Source organism: Rhyacophila brunnea, unplaced genomic scaffold, assembly GCF_057557595.1.
Source record: "Rhyacophila brunnea isolate RB1 unplaced genomic scaffold, BYU_Rbru_1.0 scaffold_7, whole genome shotgun sequence".
In the NCBI taxonomy this organism is placed as follows: Eukaryota; Metazoa; Arthropoda; class Insecta; order Trichoptera; family Rhyacophilidae; genus Rhyacophila; species Rhyacophila brunnea.
In genome coordinates this window covers 870096-891468 of record NW_028233339.1, presented here as the reverse complement: position 1 = coordinate 891468, position 21373 = coordinate 870096, and positions in this window count along the sequence as shown.

Sequence of the window (21373 nt, the reverse complement as noted above, 5' to 3'; positions counted from 1 at the left end):
TGACATATGGCTTTATAAACAATCGCTCTACTATATATATGTAGACTATAGTTAGGCCGTAACTAGTGGCGGGTTTTATATAACGCAATAAATTCGTCATTAGAATAATTAAAAGGGGGCCTCTAACATAGAATAAATTATTAATGTATACCAAAATCTAAATGTATCTACCTTATTTAGTCAAATAAAAATAAATAAAAGTAGATAGGTAGTAGATTTTGTGTAACAATTATTAAACAATGAATACCTATATAAACATTGAAAAGTTATTCGTTTATTTATTTATTCTGCGCATACAATATGAAGGAAGGAATAGATTAGAATTAGTTACTATGTATTTGAGAGAGTTTTTCTGTTAGATGCTCGGCCTTTCCAGGGATTTATTTCCAGCATTTTATTTCATGGCGGGAGGCGCAGGAGTTGGCGATGGACCGAGGGAAGTGGCGCGAACTTGTGCTTGCCCTATTCCCCAATGTTGGGACGTGACAGGGTGAAAGAAGAAAGAAGAAGACTATGTATTTATGTAGTTTGGCTACGTTCGTGTTGGTATTTTAATATTTTCAATTTCTATAAAAGTAACCTATTCACGAAAAAGCAATGCAGATAATAATGAGTACTACGAAAACTAGGCATCAATACCACAAAAGGCAAACTAGCAGAAAAATAAAACCATGGATAAGTTACGATTTACTCGAGATTGATATTAAGTACTTCTTTGGAGTATACATTGCCATATTATGTGTCGACTTACGCCTATGCCTGGTGTCCAACATAATTTCTGCACAATAGTATGCGATAATTACTTATTTTTTTGGTAGTTTTTTAAGGAACGTAAATGAATTACCATGTAAACATCGATAATTAGCGTAATATTATAGTAATTTAATACATAATAATGAGTGTAGATATGTATTATAAATTAATTGTCTCGACACGTACATGGTACTAACCCCCGTTTCATACGGAACACCGGTGTCGCGCTCGTATATAATAAGAAGGCCCCAGAGCTAATGTGTCAACCCGTGTCCGGTACACTTTTCCGTCGGCCGCTACATTCTCAAGCCGCCGATACACTTGTTTTTATTACCGCAGCCAGTTTTATGTTCTAATTTATAGCGCGGAATTATGCATTGACTCATTAGCTCTGGGGCGTTCATAAACATAATATAAAGACCCCTTTATTCGAATACAAAGGCCTACTATATTATATACGAGCGCTACACCGGTGTCCCGTCTGAAACGAGGGTAATGCGTAACTAGCTATGGCACTAAACAATCAAAAAAAGCTGCAAGTAATTTCGAACATTTTATGCATACAGTACCTACAGACAGTGCTCTAGCTTTGGGGCCCGGGTTTAGGGCGGCCTGGCGTGATTGGTCGACCAGTTAAGTGAGATAAACACACACCACAAATATCCTCCAATAGTAAAAAATGTGTTTTCTGACTAATATAAATGGCTCTTTATCTAATATGGCGAAGGGTCACATGTTACTTGGCTACCACAAAAAGGGGTTGTTATCAATGTTTCTTATAAAAAATGAAATAGTTCAAAAGGATTTATTAAAAAATACAAAAAATCGCTAAAAATACACGAAACTCCCTTAATTTTACCTTGTGGAAACCTGGGGCTCAGTTTAATACCATTTAGGGAATACAACTGTAGAATATCACACTGACCTTAACCTTAGCGATAGGGGGTCTGCTTTAGGATGTGGGTGCAATGCCCATGATCTTGTACATGTTACTTCTAATGACGATGAATACCTAAAAGAGAAATATACTGACATGCCTAGATGTTCACAACAAAATATGAATTAATATTGAGTGATTATTCTATCTTCTTACATTAATCTGGGCACGCGACCACAGTTCAAAGTGTCAAGCACTAGAGATACATAGAACATTAATGTTATATTTCTTATGTCTCGTAACAGCGTACATTGTTGCTTGACAATAGTTGCGTATGCGGAAGCAGTTGGCCGATTGATAATGATAATATGATAACGCGTCGGCGAGGTCACTCCGCGGCCTTGCCCGGGACACAAGGTCACCCCAATGATCCCCCCCCCAAACTTCTCACGTTCCGTCTCTTGCATAAATTATCATCGTAAGATGATATTTTATTTTCGCGCGAAAATATTGTCGTTATTATATAATCAGAGGCGACAATTTTTTATTTTGCTAATGAAAAAAAACTTATTTAGTTTGTCATACAAAATGATTTGATACCACGTGTCCACGTATGAACTAAAGGTTTCAAATGGCTGTATCGGCGTACCATGAAGATATCATAGGCTTATGACATTACCAATGAGGAGGTTTTAATATGAGTCAACAACACGGCCCCCCACGGGGGCTGACAGGGGGGGTAAAGCCTATGAGTAAAGATGAGTAAGATAAACATTACACATTTGCTCTAAGTCGCCGGGCACATTGAATCAAGCGAACGGGGCGCTCGCGCATATTGAATGTAAATCATCGAAAATACAACGTGATCAAATATGGCAGAGCACACTGGTTTTGACGAAGTGCTGTGCCCGCCCGCCCCATAATTCACTCGTTGTTTGGCTTCTCAGCGGGATGAATTGACAAAAATACTACGTTGTCAAATATGTCAAAGCCCATTGAACACGGCAAGCAAAAGGGGCGCGCGCGATTTTATTTTATCCGCTTCTAGACGCGTTGTAGATAGACAGGCGCCTTGGCATTATTTTAATAACAATGAAGTCATTATTTAGTTACTGGGTGTGCGACATTTCGCTAGTAGAATTATGCGCCCCGATCTGCCGCTTTTGGTGGGCTTCGTCACTAATATAAGAATCGTCACTAATATAATAAAGAAAAGTCGCCTGCGGGCGCTATTTTCCATTCAAAACTACAATTATTGTTGAAAAAATATGTTGTGTGATTCAATTTTAGATTATTGTAATATTTATAATATATTTAAACTCGATAACTCCATAATATAAGTGGATGTAAGTATTAAAAAATATTAAAAATTGCTAAAAATAATACCCTTAATTGGGGTAATACCCTGGGGTGACGAGTCGACCAGATGAGTGAGATAAACACAGACCACAAATTTGCTCTAATAGTAAAAAAAGTCGCCTGCTGCGCTATTTTGCTTCAATAACTATTAATAATTAAAATATTTGATTATACGATGCAATTTTTAACTATGTGCCGATACTCGACAACTTCATAATACAAATGGATGGGAAAAATACAAAAAATCACTAAAAATACACCTTAATTTTACCGCATACACCATGTAAAACGCTAATGTAGCGCGTCACACTGCCTTTACCCTTAGTGATAGGTAGGGGGGGGACGCCAAAGATCCTAGCCTGGGGGCCCGCTTCAAGATGTGGGGGCCATGGATATACATAACATATACCCTGATAATTCATATTAAAGTTTAGCATGAGTGGAGTCGTTTGCAGTAGAACCAGCGCTCGAAATGGAAAAGTTTACGAACCGGAGCGCTCGATAAATTTTCTGAAGATATTTACATAGTCATCAAATCGTATGTGTATTTTATGAAAATAAGTGTGTCAAATTTTCTATTCTATGGCCAATTTAGCTCAGACGGTCAACATATTTTTTCCACGAGACGAAGCGATAATTTTACAAATTTCACGAGCCGGAACGGCGGTCCGGTGCGTTCCGTTCCATTTCGAGCCCTGAGTAGAACTAACTGATGCATCTGATTATATGCAAAATATATATGCATCAGACTATATGCAAAATTTATCAATTTAATGAACGATTTATCACATGAAGTGAAGTGATCGAGCCAAAAAGGGCTATCCCGAATCCGATGCTCCCATAAAATGAGAAAACCTTACAACACCTGTTGGCCCGTTCGTTTTTCGCATGCAGTAGCTCCAATAAATCAACAACTTGTTGGAATACGATTACAGTAGCGAAAACACTGGGAGACTATAGAAATCTTCCTCGCATAAGGCTGGGTCGGATTAGTCGAGTAATTTAGTCGAGTGACGAGTAATTTAGTAACTAAACATGTATGAACAGACAAATTTAGTCGAGTAATTTAGTAAAATCGTTTAGTCGAGTAAATCAATTTTGTTCTATTTTTCGGTCGAGTAGTGGCCCCCACCACCTCTCACTAAATACCAAACAAGCCACAAGACAAGTCTGAACATTCAAGTACATTAATTATCGTAGAATTATTTCCTCCTCCAATTCTTTTAATATAGCCATTATAAATGAATTTATTTCTTTTTTGAACATACATAATTTGAAAACACTTATACACACACAATATACAAAATGTTTTCAAATTATGTATGTTCTATAAAAAGAATGTTACATTCTTAAATCTTGTGAATTATTTGTTAAATAAACAAATTAATTAATCATTTATTTTTGATTTGTTACGTTGTGCTCTGTTTATTTTGGCATGTCACTCACTAATGTACTGTGTTCGGACACTTTGCAGTTACTAAATCATTAAGTGGTAACTAAATTACTCGCCACTGGACTAAATTACTGACCAATCCGAACCGGCCTATAGGCGTGACAGTCACTCAGGTCAGAAGAAGAAGTAATTTAGATTATACGTGTGAACTCACAACACAGTACCACTTATGCATTATACATTTTATAATTATTTAAGGCTATATAAGGTAATTTATCATTAAAATAATATAAACACTAAATTGCAAACATTTCTGTTAAAAAATATAGGCACATTATATTATCATTACTCTGCGAGGCATACTTATACTTTATTGAGAATATTAAAAATTAATAAAAAGTTTTTACTATTGCAATAATATTATGTTATGAAAGGTTAATTTAAAAATTAATAGCGTAATCTTAATTATGTGTAAAAAAATTATAAATATTTTGACATCTTTAATTTATTTATTACATTTTTTTTTATCAGAGGATGTAATATTACAATATGTGCCATCGGCTATCTCTCATATAACAAATTAACTTATATTTTAGGAATTCTTAGTAATCGAGTTTTAAAGTTATTATTGTTATTTTTTTAATGTTTTTGTAACACTTACATAATAATGTATTTATTCACTACTTAACAAAGCAAATTATTTTAATTTTATATGACACGTGTCACGTTTATAAAAAAAACTTAGGTACTGAAAATCAAAGTAAGACATAAATAGGTAGGTTGTTACTTGACATTAAAACATACGTGATAGTATATAAATAATGTAAATAAAGCACGTGCCGTATATAGTTAAACAATAAAATTAAAATATTGGTAATGAAAATGTTTACAAAAATGACACGTAGAGGTCGATCTACACATAATTCTACACATGTACTACTACAAGAGCGATCTATGCGCTGCAGGTCTAATATAGCAAGATGTACAAGACGTGGCACTGACCCGTGTCCTTACTGTACGCTCTGATACTGCAACGTACTCGTAACATGATGAATTACGTAAAATGTGACAAGTAGTGATTGTTATAGAATATATTGTATTTTGGTAAGTGTTAAAATGAGTACGTAGTCTTATTATTTATTACTATAGATCCACCCATGGCCCCCACATCCTGAAGCGGGCTCCTAGGCTAGGATGTTTGGCAGGCAGCCCTACCTATCGCTAATGATAAAGGCAGTGTGACGATCCACAGTAGCGTTTTCCAAATGGTGTATGCGGAAAAATTGATGTGTATATTTTTATTGTTTTTTTTTATATTGTAATACATCCATTTGAAATATGGAATTGTCGAGTTCAGTATCGATACACAAAAAAAATTGTATCGTACAAGCACATAATTTAAAAAAATAACAATACTGAATAAAAATAGCGCTGCAGGCGACTTTTTTTACTATTAGAGAGAATTTGTGATGTGTATTTATATCGCTTATCTGGTCGACTCGTCACGCCGGGCCCCCAGGCTAGAGCCCTGTCAGCCCCCCTTTGTGGGGGCCATGGATCCACCAGTATAAATTGTCCGCTGAGTGAGGGCGCCACATGTTAACATTTTACATATGGAATATCTATACATAATTTGAAAACATGTCATGCATATACACACTAGAAAAAAAATCATTTTTGTAGAAAATAATACGACACTGGACACTCGACGGAACTTGAACCTGTATCTGCTGGATCAGTATGTTTTCCCAATTAAACTACGGGCATCATAATTAAACAATTTTACTACTACTAAAATACTACTAACTACTATAATACTAGTAGTAACTAGTGGTAGTTTATATTTCTGGTGTGGCCCCTCATCCAAAAACTTTGCCCAGACCTGATAATAAGATGCCTATAACCTCAAGGGGTTGTAATATCGAATGTAAATTTCTTTTTTTCCGCATTTTTAAATAGTTTTGTATTATTTCCAGACACTTCAGTAGGTAATAATAATAAATAATAATATTTCGTTGACATTATTTCAAATCATAATACCTATACGTTGAGCAGTGGTGCATTACCATAATGTGTATCAATCATTTGAAGGCCTTCCATTGTGTTCGATATAATATTATTTATTTTAAAATAGTATGGCAAACGCGTCAATGTTACCACGCTAATAAACATACATTGGAATGCTGAACTAAAATATAAATAGTATTAATTTCATATTAAGGTACTCAATGAGAAATGATAAAGGTTGTGTGATTGTACCAATATACATATATAACATAATAACTAATAACGATAAGTAATTAAACTTAGTATTTAAAATTAGCTATGTATGAATGAATATCCTCGATATTATAATATTATCACCCAGTGATTTCTATAATAGGTATGCTGCCGTTCGCTAAACTAACGGTATTGATAGGCTTGCTGGGTCCTAATATTTTGGTCGGACCATCGAGTATTTATAAGAGGTCACTCTTTTGCGTCGAGCCTTGACGTTTCTGCTATGGACGACCCTCTTCAAATTGACCCTTGATTTTGTGGCCAATTGGCTACATATTTTCTGGAAATATATTTTAGAAAGCCAGTCCTTATTTCTTGTATTACGGAGACGATCGACCCTTTAGACCTTGTCCAAATGGCGCGTGTCCCATCGCGCTTTACGCTTAAGTACCAAAAATGTGCTCCACCCATATAGCGCGTTTTATTTGGCAGTGAACAAGCTAGGCGACGTAATTTATTTTTGAATCGGCATAAAAAACAAACCCACAGTGCAAGAAGAAAGCCCGACAACTCAATTGTGATACACGGTTCCTTTGAGATTTTGTATTTCGCGATAACTCGCAAGATATATTCTCGGCAATTTACAAGCTAGGTAACGTAATTCATTTTGGAATAGCTATAAACGTCGCCTTCTCGAGAGTCTCGCGTACGCTTGCGATTGTCGCGCGAGAGAAATCAGTCCGCGAGTGCATACGGAAGGCGCAATTAGGTCATCTGTATCTGGAAAACGCGCGACTTGTTACGCGTCAGTCAAATCGCGCCATCTGGACAAGGCCTAAGAACTGAATCATCAAAATGCTTCTAGCACGATATCTCAAAGGCATCAATAAAACGTAGTTTTGTTGCTTTATCAACATCGTGCAAAGTAAATGAAAATATTAATTGTGGAGCAAATGGTGGGAAGACACATGGTGCTTGAATTGCAGAACTGGCTAGAGAATTCCGGGTACCAGAGGGAATGGAGGAGAATAACTGAGGAGGGCAAGATAGATATATTTCAACGTCTGTATTGCGATTATATGCAGAGAGATATAAATAATAATACTTTGGTACCTATTATTTTCTTGTCATTGCAAGGCGGCCGCCATATTTTATGCAATCAGCAGATATTCTTCAGAGAAACGCATCGGCTGCATTCACCTCGACCAGAATGGCATTCCGAATCAGTTTATGATTTACTAGCCTCTCAGAAATCAGAATGGCGTCTACCTATCCAATCCGTTATCGCGGCAAGGTTTATTTATTTCCGACGGTTGTGTTCTCGGGTCGAATTAGGGCAAGGTCCGATCGGATTTGTTCATATTCTCACCATTTTACGCGCATTGTGCGGCTCAAGACCATCCCGAAATACTTTAGCAATGAATTGTTATTTATGGTTTGAAGTAATTACACACAGTGGATGATTGAATATTGTAAAACCCAGATTACATTTGGAGCAGTGATCGCCAACGTCTTCTTGTCGGCGCAGGGAGCTAAATAAATATTAGAATGTCGTAAAAACATTATCATCATCTATATGAGGACTTTTCTTTGCTCATTGATGCAATTTTGTGCTTTCTTTAATAGTTAATTCTGAGAATCTATTAACTAGGCACTGAAAATATGTAATGAGTGGTAAAAATAATATTAACTCCAGTGTATTTAAATGTTATAGAGACGCTTTACGTGGCTGGGACACGTGTTCCGGATGCCAACAAAGAGTGCGACACTTCGTACCCTTGTAGCACAGCCTCAAGGGGTCCGTCACGGTGGCCGGCCCTCCCTCACCCTGCAGCGGTGCTACAAAAGTGACCTACGTGCTGCAGGTCTAACATGGCGGGAGGCGCAAGAGTTGGCGTTGGATCGAGGGAAGTGGCGCGAACTTGTGCTTGCCCTATGCCCCAATGATGGGTCATGACAGGGTGGAAGAAGAAGTTATATCGTGGTGTTGGCGAAGGGTGGAGGTAGGCTGTGAAGATCTGACATAAATAGTGCACATTAAACTTAGTTAATCATACGTATTTGTTTTATTGAACTAAGATTACAATTTACAGATGGTGTTAAAAGATGAGATTCAAAATTGTAGTCTTAGTTCAATGAAAACAAATACGTTTGATTGACAAAGTTTAGTGTGCACAATTGATATCGGATCATGTGTGTCGAAGTGTATTTATTGTTAATACAAAATGTACTTTTCTTTCCCTAACAATTATGACTTTTTCGATTATATGAATTCCTCACTATCCGGACCACGTTAATCCCCATTTATTCCGGATAATCGAGGTTCTACTGTATCTATTTAAAAAAAAAATTTTTTTCAAAATTCAACAGAGTCCAATAAGTCAGTGCTCCGCAACCGGTGTACCGCGAGACGATGCTAGGTGTGCCGCGGAGCATTGCTTAAAAAACCACAAATAATTTTGTATATTATACAAATTTGCGTACATGACTGGTAAATAAATAAATTTGAGCACCTGCATAAACCTAATAAAACAATGCGAGGTCAGAATGAAAATATATTGACGTGATCTGATAAATTAGAAAGATTTAAGACAAGGATCTCCACAAATGTACCAAATGACCTACCAGACTACCAATGAAAACAAGCAATTAATTTTGGACCGTCTCAAAAACATTTAACTTTGCTGCAAAAGAAATTTCATCAATACTTTCATACAACCAATACGACTGGATTCGAAACCCTTTTACAACCAATGCCAAAAATTCTATAGAAGCACTTATACTATTTTCTGGATTTCGGTTAATAAAGAATATCCTCGTATTTTTGACAAGGCTACCAAACTAAGTAAGTAAGGCTAAAAACTTTTACGTTCATTGAAACAAGCTCAGGTATCATATTAATTAGTTATTCTATTGCTAATACAAATACATGGGAATATGTACATTTGGTTCTTCGTCGTGTGTTATGTATATTTAATTATTTATCAAATAAGTATGTATTGTAATTTTGGTGCATGTCCCCCACAAGGTGGGGGGCTCTAGCCTGGGGCCCAAGCTCAGGGGGGGGCGGCGTGGCAGGTCAAGCAGATAAGTGAGATAAACACAAATTACAAATTCGCTCTAATACATAGAAGCAATACGATTAATTTTACCACGAACATCATTTGAAAAACGCTATTTTAAAGTATCACACTGTCTTTAACCTTAGCGATAGGTAGGGGGGGCTGAAGATTATGGCCTGGGGTCCATGTTTTGGTGTATAAATTGTTTTACGTGTGGTGTGCTGCAGAATTCTGGGAAGACATTTAGTGTGCCGTGGGTTAGAAAAGGTTGCGGAGCACTGCAATAAGTTACCTATCGCCTATTTTACCCCAACAGTCACCCTTCGCCACTGGCGTAAATAACAATGGGAGTTGTATTATTTTATTGTTAATGTAGCAAGAATGGCTACGGTTGAAAATACGTCACCTTACATTGAACCTTAATTAAAACATTACGGGTCTCTTGTGTAACGCACATAATTCCAAGAACACCAATTTGCTTTTGTCCTACATGATCAATGGTAATTTATTTTACTACTATTTTAATAAGGAAAGCATGAAAGGAAATAATCATGAAACGACTCAAATGAACGATGGCAAAAAACGGTTCGAAGTTCAAAAGTTTATAAAGCTTGTGAACCCCGGCATCCTGCTGTCAGGTTAACTCATTGACCCATGAAAATGTTAGTGACGAAGTGTTATTAATATTCATAAATTGAAAACGATCGTCATCGGCATTGTTTGTGTGTATGTGTTTTTTATTAATACAATTGTAATCGTATGTGTGTACTGCATGACCAGACCAGGATGCTTGGCGGGCCCCCTACCTATCGCTAAACATAATCACAGTGTGATGTTCTACTGTTGTAGTGCTCCTTAAGTGATATTAAACGGGACCCCAGGGTTCCACAAGGTAAAATTAAGGGCATTCCGTGTATATTGAGTGATTTTTTTGTATTCTTAAATAAATCCACTGGAATTATTCAGTCATCGGCACTTGGCATAATATATTAGAAGCACTGATAGCAACCCCTTTTTGTGGTACCCAAGTAACATGTGACCCTTCGACATATTTGATAAAGAGCCGTTTACATTAGTCATAAAACATATTACAAATAAAATTCTAGATGTGAATTATCATTTAATTATTATATTAACCATCATACATACCTATACATATCATATCAAATTCCATCACACAGTCGAATAGTTTAAAATAAAACAAATATATATATAGAGCAAATTTATGGCGTGTTTATCTCACGTAACTGATTGACCAACCACCGGGCCCTCACATAAATCTGGGACCCCAGTCTAGAGCACTGTCAGACCCCTTGTGAGGGCCATGGCTGTTCTGTATGCGTGAAATGTTCGAATTTACTTGCTTGCAGCCTTTTTTGAATGTATTAGTGCCATATAAGTGTCGGGATATTTAATTTATAATACGTATCTACACTCATTATTATGTATTAAATGACTACAATATGACGCTAATAATTGATGTTTACGTGGTAATCAATTTTGAAATTACGTTCCTTAAAAAACGACCATCATGGAGCAGATTCGAGGTTTGTTTTTTTTTACCATGTCCGATCTTAATAAGATCATATGGGTCTCCACATAGTGAGAAAGAACAGAGAGAACAGAATAGTGTTTTTACGATAAATTGATGTTAGTCACTTGCTCAACCTAATAGGTCCATACTCTGACTCAAACACAAATTGAAAAACAATATTATTTGCTAAACCCAGGATTCGAACCTGGGACCTTACAACACTATAAGTTGACGCTGAACGCGCTCGTCCATCGTGGGCGTCAATACGTTTTTTTATTTCATGGTATATTGTGCTTATTTATAGCTTAAGAACCTAGTAGGGATTGCAATCCGTGAAATATAACCTGAACCGAACCTTGAGAAATCATAATTATTTTGGAATCGGGATCAGACTGGAATTCTGCATTCCGACACTCTTTAAAAATGCCGGCGTTCTGAAAGTTCCATAGCTTTTGTTTAAGCCAGCTATTTAAAAAAAATATTAATACATATCGTAATGTTTACTAAAAGTATTTTTATTAACCTGGCAATCAAATTTAGAAAACACACCTTTTCTGTTTTGAAATTAAAATAAAATATCTACACTAAGTAGGTAATATTGATTTTTTAAAGAACAGAAATAAAACCCCAGATTTTATCACAATGTTCGTTGATTTGTATTAAATATACTTACATAGTTATAGGTACATTAAATTAAAAAGGATCCCGAGATTCAAGATTCCGGGATTATAAACCCTAGCATGCACCTAAAAGGTGTACTTATGGCAACCAATTCCTGTAAAACATTATACATGCTGTGGAGCTGCGGAAGTATTCGTTAAAAAACTGTTTTTCGATCCTAATATCATGTATAACGTATAACTAATACATAACAAAATTAGTTATTACTCAGAGCCCCCTTTTTGTATTCTAAATTAATGTATATTATATAAAATCGTATTAAACATATTATTATGTTGACGGTGGTGGTCACAATATTTTTAGGTGATTTTCTCAAGCCCTGGGTGTTTGTGATTGTTTCTATACTATTACTAACCACTGTTTCAATACACTATTGTCATTGGGCCTCATTGCCTGTTGTAGTAGTGTTAAAAATAATATATTATATTATATATTATCTAGCTTCGTGACTCTCATTATCGTGGAAAGTAACGCGAAGACAGAAAATTACGCTTTTTTTTTTGTGATTTTACCGAGGCTTTGACTGCGACTCGCTGTCATATCGTCTCTTTTCTTCTAGAAGGGGATCCGTCGATCAGGTCCTCACTCTTATTCTGCTAAATAACTTTGCAATTTTGCCTAGCTCTTCCGTCTTACCCACCGCCAGGACACCCTTCAATTCGTCGACATTCTCATAGATATCCGCAATTCGCAGCTTTACTCTGTGAATTTCATATTTGGGGCATTGCAGTGCTATATGTACAATGTCCTCTAAAACATGGCATTCATCGCAGAGCTGCGATTCGCTTCTTCCCATGAGGACATCAAATCTTTTGCCCATGGTGTGCCCTGTTCTTAGCCTCAGTATTAACTAAAATTACGTTATAATATACCTATTTACATATAATATTAGAAGATAATATATTTATTATAATATAAGATATTATTGTCCATCAATTAGAGGAACATAATATTATCTGTATGTCAAAAGTGTTATTCTGTTTTATTGGGTTATACATTCTTGTCAGTTCATCTTTATTTATTTTGTGATTCACGAATGATTCAGTTCCGTTTTTCCGCTCTCGTTTATTGAGTCTCATAAATCGTTCACTTGGTTGAAATGAATCATGTGATTCTCAATGAAATCAACCTCACTCAAAGAGTGACTCTTTGCTTACACAAACCAAACAAATAAACCGATATAGGAATGCAACTAGTCTACTTGATAATGATAAATCAGCTTGAAATAGTATTTACGAATCAAAATCAAGGGAATGTAACAGGAAATGATTTTGTCGCATCACGTTTTAGGCATTGTTATTCCTTGGTTAAAAGACATAGTAAGATATAATGAATATTGATTTTATTTATTGCTTATTTTTTTAAATTTTAAGTAAGATTTCAACAATAAGTGTTCTCTTACAACATTAAAGCGCCTGTACACGTGCATGGATTTACTTGCACTAATTGTGTGTATTTAAAACTATCGCGATAATAACTGTTTACACGTAAAACTGCTGACTGTCTCTCCAATCTCATTCTTCAAGCTTAAGCGAGAGTTGTCATTATCTGGTGCTATTTGACGGATTTGTAGATAATAGGTAAACGTCAAAATATTCTTTGCATTGTAGTTCGTATTTATTCCGGCAGGTTCACCACTACCGTTCTACTGCGCACCCGCCATGCAAGTACCATGTATTGCGTGAAAATTCAGAAACTTCTGAACCTTTTTGATCCATGCATGCGATCTTGCAACTTGCACGATAATAGGTGTTTACACGTGCATTTTCTTGTTAAGGCCGCGATTATACGTACTGTCAGCAGTTAATCCATGCACGTGTAAACGGGGTATTTGTTATTTATTTCATTATATAGTAAAATATTATAATCTATAAATCACCATCATCAGCCGAGGTCGATCCACTATTTGGATGTAGGCCTCCTCTAGCTACCTCCATTAGGTCCTTAATTAATATCGAACGTTTAAAATGTATGCACATGTGCATTCTTAAATGTGATTCGATTTTTTTGGTATCACTTCACCACTTTTATGAAAACTATTTTAACTTTATGATATAGTTTTTAGTAAGGGTGAATTTATTGACATTATATTCATCAGCATTTATAGCTTCTAGTGCCATCTATTGTCGAGATGATTCTAAATTTGTCTTGTATTTAGACAAATGAGTGTCACGTCATTCGAGTCAGTTTAATGAAAACAAGAATTATCGCGATAACACTTTTTTCCAGAGAAAATCATTCGTCTCCGGTAAAGTTGCAAATTATCAATAATGTCCTGTTGAATTAGCTGTATTGATATTGTTTGGGCCAATTGTGGAGGCCATCATTCCTTTCTTCCCACATACCTTCAAATCCCTTCAGTCCTGAATGTCAGCTCGAGTGACATCAAGAAAGCGGACGCATGCAGGCTTGTTATAACTTAGCCGTCGCTAACTGGCATTTATGAATTGTTCATAGACCGCTATTCGTATAGAGTGATTTGTCCATCGAGTACCCTTTCGACGTTACAGGCAGTTACTTCAAGACCGCTGACGCGCTAAATCTGACACGGCTTAAGCGAATCCCTTCTTATCTTGTCATCGTCATCCATCGTCAAAAACCAAGTGAAACCGGGAAAGTGACTGCGTGAACACAGAACCGGCTCCAGTGCGCCAGCCCTCTCAACGTAAAAGTTCTTTATAGTTTTCCCACCACCACCCGTCATGTATGTACAGCCGTGAATATGCAGGGTCGCCTTTCATGACGCTATAAACGTGTCTGAAAGAAGTGATTTTAAGTGCTCATTCCGTCCCGAAACGGAGCCGCACGGTACTGTGTCTGGCATCCTTTTAAACCTCCTCTCCCTAGATCCGTAATCCACCACCCAGCATCTTCAAATTACAGTCCACTGCTAAAAGCGCCAGATATTGTATGAAATAACTTCAATCCACTATAAAAAAAGCGGTAGATTTTAAAAATTACTAAAGACACCCATATAATAATAAATTATGCAGGTATGTATTTAATGGACCACGAAGAAAATCTAATTAGATTAAAAGAACACAGTCTGTTGAATAATTTATAATGGAATAGTTTCTATATTTACCTTCAAGGGATGCAGGAAGGTTATATAGCGTTTTTTTCTCTACGTGAAAAAAAGAGTTTTCCGGATAGTCCACGCCCGTCCGGAAAAAATAAAAAATCTTCATTTACGGGCAGTAATAAGGCCCTCAAATAATGTTTCATCTAAATGGAAAACTTTTGCAGACATGATGAAAAATCAGGTTTTAAAAAACGCCATCAAGTAAATTACAAGACATCTTTTTTTATTCAAACTATTAATTCGTAGTAACAAGCAATTTTATAAAATTAAATTTAAAAAAAAAACACAGTTTAATAGTAATTAGGTATATTCAATCCCACAAAATAGTTTTTTTTTTTAGTCTAGGTACTGATAATTTAGTGACCATGCCATTATCAGGACTATCCCAACCGTGCTATTATATGCCCTAAATATATATTTAAAAAGTACCTATAATTCACGAACGTCTATTTATTTTCGAATATCATTTGATTGCGTAGCGCCTAGTTGTCCCGGCGCCAAATCGTCCTAAGACCTAAACCCTACAAATTTGTCCAAAACGCAATTTTCTCTTGGCACTCCTGAAAAGTCGTGGTGTAAGACTTGTCTTTCTATCCATTTTTCTCTCAGAATTATTTGTAAGATTATAACAATCAGTGGCGAAGGGTAGAGGTAGGCTGTTAAGATCCGACATAAATAGTGCACATTAAGCTTTGTTAGTCATACGTATTTGTTTTTATTGAACTAAGACTACAATTTTATTTACAGATAGTATTTGTTTGTTTTTCAAAATCGATTAAACCCTGCCAACCCAAATCCAGTTGTTGTATATTTTGGACAAATCCGACAAAATTATGCACACTTTTTCATTCATACTTATTTGTTTTCGTTGAATTAGAAATACATATTACACGTGCTGGTGGTTATTTTTTTAAATTCATTAAACTCTGCCTAAACCAAACTATAATAGATAAAAAAAATATATTATCTATAAAATATACAAAATTATGTGTGATTTAATGGCATAATTTCAGATATTTTATAGTTAGACTAGTATTTTTTGACAATTATTTATTATGGTTTGGTTTCGTAGGGTTTTTTTTAATTTCAAAAACTAACCAACACCATCTATAAATTATTGTAGCTTTGTTCAATGAGATCAAATACGTATGACTTACAAAGTTTAGTATGTAATATTAATTTATGGCGGATTTTAACAACCTACCTCCACCCTTCGCCACTGACATCAAAATACTTATTCAATTTTAATCATGTAAAATATTTATAATCTCAATTTTATTCATAAATTTACTAATTAATATAAAATTCACAGTTGAATCATTTCCGGTTAGGTATTTCCGTAGTTCATCTCCGTCTAATGGACGCTTTTTGCCACTGCGACGAAGAAAATACTGCGTAATAATAGGAAGACAGAATAAGGGGTGCGCTGACGTAGCAGGCTGTAGTTTAGACGTAGCGTTGTTTTCTCAATGGTCGTAGACCCTCCTCTTCCCAGTTGCCTTTCTACGCCGACCCGGTACGCTCTACATGACCTCTACGCCTCGCAGTGGGGCTACGGAGCATGACCTCGCGTAGCGTGGGGGATCGTTGCGTGGGTTAGGGATGGAATAAAGCCTCTTTGTTATACAGTAGGTCTTAATATTACTCAATCTACAGAATAGTGGAATACTCGTTTTATTTTACAATTTTCTCATTTAAGATTAACTCGTTCTCTCGAGTTTGGGCCGAAATCTCGAAAGCTGACTTTACGTATGGTCAAAATCTCGAACACCGAAAAAATATATTTTACGTAGGTGTCCTAGTGATTGAAATAAATCCATTCAATTACAATATCTAATTGAAGTAATTAAAACTTTTTATTTACTTGCATATCTTTGTATCTCTTCATTACTAAGGGTGATGATCACCGAGGCAAAAGATATGAAAAGATAATTAGATAGGAATATATATATATACATATAACTAAATTATTTACCTAATTAGACATTGTAATTGTATGCCTTTTACCTGTTGACATATTATATTATAAAAGTCGTTATTATGGCTATGACATTTCGGCCATTTGAGATGTCGGCTTTCGAGATATTGTCAGCACCTCATTCGCTCATCTACTCACCAGCAATAGGGTGAAGTTTTCAGTATCGAAATTTCCACATAAACAAAATCACTGTCATCAACACAAAACCACACTGCTAATACATAGTAAATCTAATATATGTGGTAGGTATCCTTCGCAGAACTTTAAAGATTTGCACATACATACAGTGATAGTTTGATCATAATTATATGTAAAACACACCATACGTCATCAGGTGATAGATAGCTCTTATGACACCATTCCTAATAACAGCAAAAACTGTCATATTAAGTATAACATCTATTGGTTTACCCTAAAAGAAGTCTCAGTCCATGTAAGTGGATTTTAATTGGCTTGGATTTCTTCGCTCTCACATGAAGGTGAGGGATTTATATTCACTTGTGCATGTTCGACGCACATCGAGTTTAGTTTAAGCATACACTGTATTTGCAAGAATTAGGATTCTGGGAGCCCAAGTGTGTACCACCAGATGGGCGTTCTTTATCCCAGATACCTGTCGTTCTGTCTATTCCAGGTATATCGTTATTTTGAACCAGCCTTTCGCCTGCCACCCTGAAAAGCTTTCTTCTAAAACGTGCCCAAGAAACACTATGAGGCCTACATAAATCCTTCTAAATTAACAAGCTCAAGAATTATAGAAGTTATGAGAGGCTTTCAACCGTAGAGCAACTTCAACAAACTGATAACAGAGTTATTTAACGTTATCGGTTATCAATATTATATTATATATTTTACATTTATTAATACTATTGACTGAAGGTAAGTAGGTACGTTATGAATTAAATTTATTTGGAGTTAACTTTAATTTAACTTGTGATTGCTATTGAAATTGTGTATCTATTTCATAATTATATACTTTTCATACTGTATCAGTTGTATATTTAGTGTATGAAAATGCCAAAAGGCGTAGTTATTATGTATATTTTTTAACGACATTTTTAATCACCCTTAGTTTCCCTACAACAACAAAATATTACATAATATAAATTATCAACAAAATCTATTATTTAAATCGTAATCATAAAAGCGTCGAAATAAACGAATTTATTTATCTGGGCTGCTTATTTATTTATTTAAAATAAACAACCAAATCCCGAAGAAAGGGAGAGGAAAACAAACGAATTCCCTCGTCGAGAGAATCGACTTCGGAGAGTTCATTTACCTGAAGAAGATCACAGCGGACAACATGCTGAGGAGGACGCTCGAGGCCCCCTTTGTGTCGGGGCGACACGTGGCCTGCCTACTCACCCGCCCTGCCGGAAAATCCCACAGAGCGTCGACCTCGCCCACCCTCCGAGGGTGTGTCACTCCGGTGACCTTGAACGTCACGTCCAATGTCGGTTCTTCACGTTATATTGATTCGAATAAGGGCGGAAATAGTTTTTGGCGGAAACGACGCTAATACTACGCATCATGTGAACAATTATTATTATATGGGGTAGCAGAAAACGTACTCGTGTTGGTAAATCAGCGTCGAAGAGAGATTATGTAACATATATTTAATATTTTTCGGTTTAAATAAAATATAAGGATTTCCGAAACATACGTATTGTGCAATTTGTGCTTTACCGTAAAACAAAAATATTTCGGCAATTTATTGTAAAATCATAAAGACTCATACTTTTTAAGGGCGGATGTGCTCAGCGTGTGTCAAAATGGAGCTTTTTTTCTATTTTCAAAGCATGATCCTGGACATACCCTAAACGTTGTACATAATCTATTTATATAATTTTGAAGCCCTATTATCCGTTATATTTATTTTGAACATTTGATGACTGCATAAAGTATTTTTATTACATAAAATAGTATTCTTTTAAACCTCTCGCTCTAATGTTTTAGAATATAGTCATATTTCAGTACATAAATGTGCAGTGGTGTTAAGATTTTTTACGTTTATTAATTTTTAAACGCATTTATAAAACCATCAGTATAATTTATGTCGACATTATTATAGTGAAATATTTACGATAAAAAATTATATTGATAATCTCTGTGATCCCAAATTTGACATTTTATTATTCAAACAATGGGCAAGATTAACACATTTGAAGATAATTCTAAAGATACTAATTATAAGCTATGTCTTTGACCATTCACGTGTGATAAACATCCTACGAATAATGAATGCTTTATAATAATTATTGACCTAAGAATAAGGTAGTGTTTTTTTGAAATACGCCATTTCTTTTGGCATTCCCAGTGGTTAAGCTACAACATACGACCGTAGCCATAAATTGACAAACTATAATTGAAGTAGGGAGTAAAATGATGTTAACGCGCGTGTTTGAACATGTACCGTTTAAAAAAAATCGGTTAGGAAAAGGTTAGAAATTAGAAATTAGGCACATTTAGATACTAAGTATACAATTATTATGTCTTTAATTATTATATTTATCATTTGTAAAAAAAAACATAAATGATTAGCATGACACACACTAAAATACGAAAATTCAGTTACTGAACAGAAATATTATTTAAAATAACTTGATGGGCAAGGCATAATATTATAACTAGAGTGGTTGGTATGCATGACTGACAGATCTCTAGCCTGGGGGCCCGGCGAGAAACACACATCACAAATTCGCTTTAATAGTAAAAAAAAGTCGCCTACGGTGCTATTTTCCTTGAATAACATTATTATTTAAAGTTATGTAGTTGTACGATACAACTTTTAATTGTGTATCAATACTCGACATCTCCATAATTCAAATGGATGTATTAAAATGTACAATAAAACACTAAATATGGACATTAATTTTTCTGTGTACACCATTTGGAAAACGCTACGGTAGAGCATGAGTACTTCAGCTGAGGCATGGTCTAAAAAGATCGTGACTAGGCGATGCGCAGATTGTGCAAATGCCGCGAGCCAAACGAAATATAATTTGTCATAAAAATTCAACATGCGTCTTTTTAATGTTATGTTTATTATTATATTCATAATAATAATAGTATATTCATCGACATGTTTTCTTTTTCAAGTACTGCGGAACGTTTTTTAGTCATCTTTACACGATTTAAGAATATATTCCTCCGACGCCATCACAAAACAAATTGACGTGCTCACAGGTCGAATATCGCTCTCCGATCGGCGACGACTGCGAAATTTCGTTCCACATACTGTTGAAAATTATTTGCCGTTTCACTTATGTACGCTCTTAACAATAGGTTGGGGGGGCGCTTCACGATGTGGGGTTCATGGTTTCTAGTGTTACCACCATACTGCGTCGGTGAGGTTTGTAACGCAATGCATTATTATGAAGGGGATAACTTGACAGTAAACAGGATCGTTTGATTTTTATAAGTTTTTAAAATTCAACGCCATTTCATGATAAGTAAGGTTCGACAAACGAACGCTAGGCACCATCACAATCGGAGACTTTTAGGCATAAAGTCCACTAGAGCAGGCTTGCGGGGTGCTTGCGCATTTTCTATGTAAATCATCGAAAATACAACGTAATCAAATACGCCAGCGCACACTGGATTTGACGACGTGTTGTGCCCGCCTGCCCCATGAGTCACCGTTTTTTGGCTTCTCAGCGATACGAATTAACGAAAATACAACGTAGTCCATTCATTGAACACGGCAAGCAAAATCACGCTCCTCGAAGCGTCGTCGATAGACGGGCGAGAAGCCATTATTTAAGAACAGTGAACTCCTCGTTTAGTTATTGCGTGTCCGATATTAATTACAAGCTCCGAGAAATTTAATAATATTTTTATTGCTTTGTTATGAGAGACGCTGATAATAATAATTATTTTGTGCTCTTTGAGCCCCTTATTACATAGGTGAAGGGTAATGCGCGGGTGGGAGGGGGCCTACTCAGTAGTGAGCGCACGGAACGCTTTTTTGGTGGGCTTTATGCCGTAGGCCACCGCTTACCTACGGTAGCTGGTTCACACCAATGCTATCACCCAAGTTGATTTAAAAAATATAATGACATCATTTTATTGCTCCTGGCGAGAGAGAGAGAGAGATATTTTATCATATTCATAGCACCCTGCATTCTTTATTTTATTGGTTTCATAAAAATATGTGTAACAGTAAGAAATCCCATTGTTGATTCTCTGTCAAAAATTTGACATTATAGCTTAGGCCCGTTTCAGACGGGACACCTGTGTCGCGCTCGTATATAACAAGGAGGCCTTTGTATTCGAATAAAGGGTCCATTGTATTATGTTTATGAACGCCTCAGAGCTAATGAGTCAACGCGTGTTCGGTACACTTTTCCGTCGGCCACTACATTCTCAAGCCGCCGATACACCTATTTTTATTACCGCAGCCAGTTTTATGTTCTAATTTATAACGCGTTG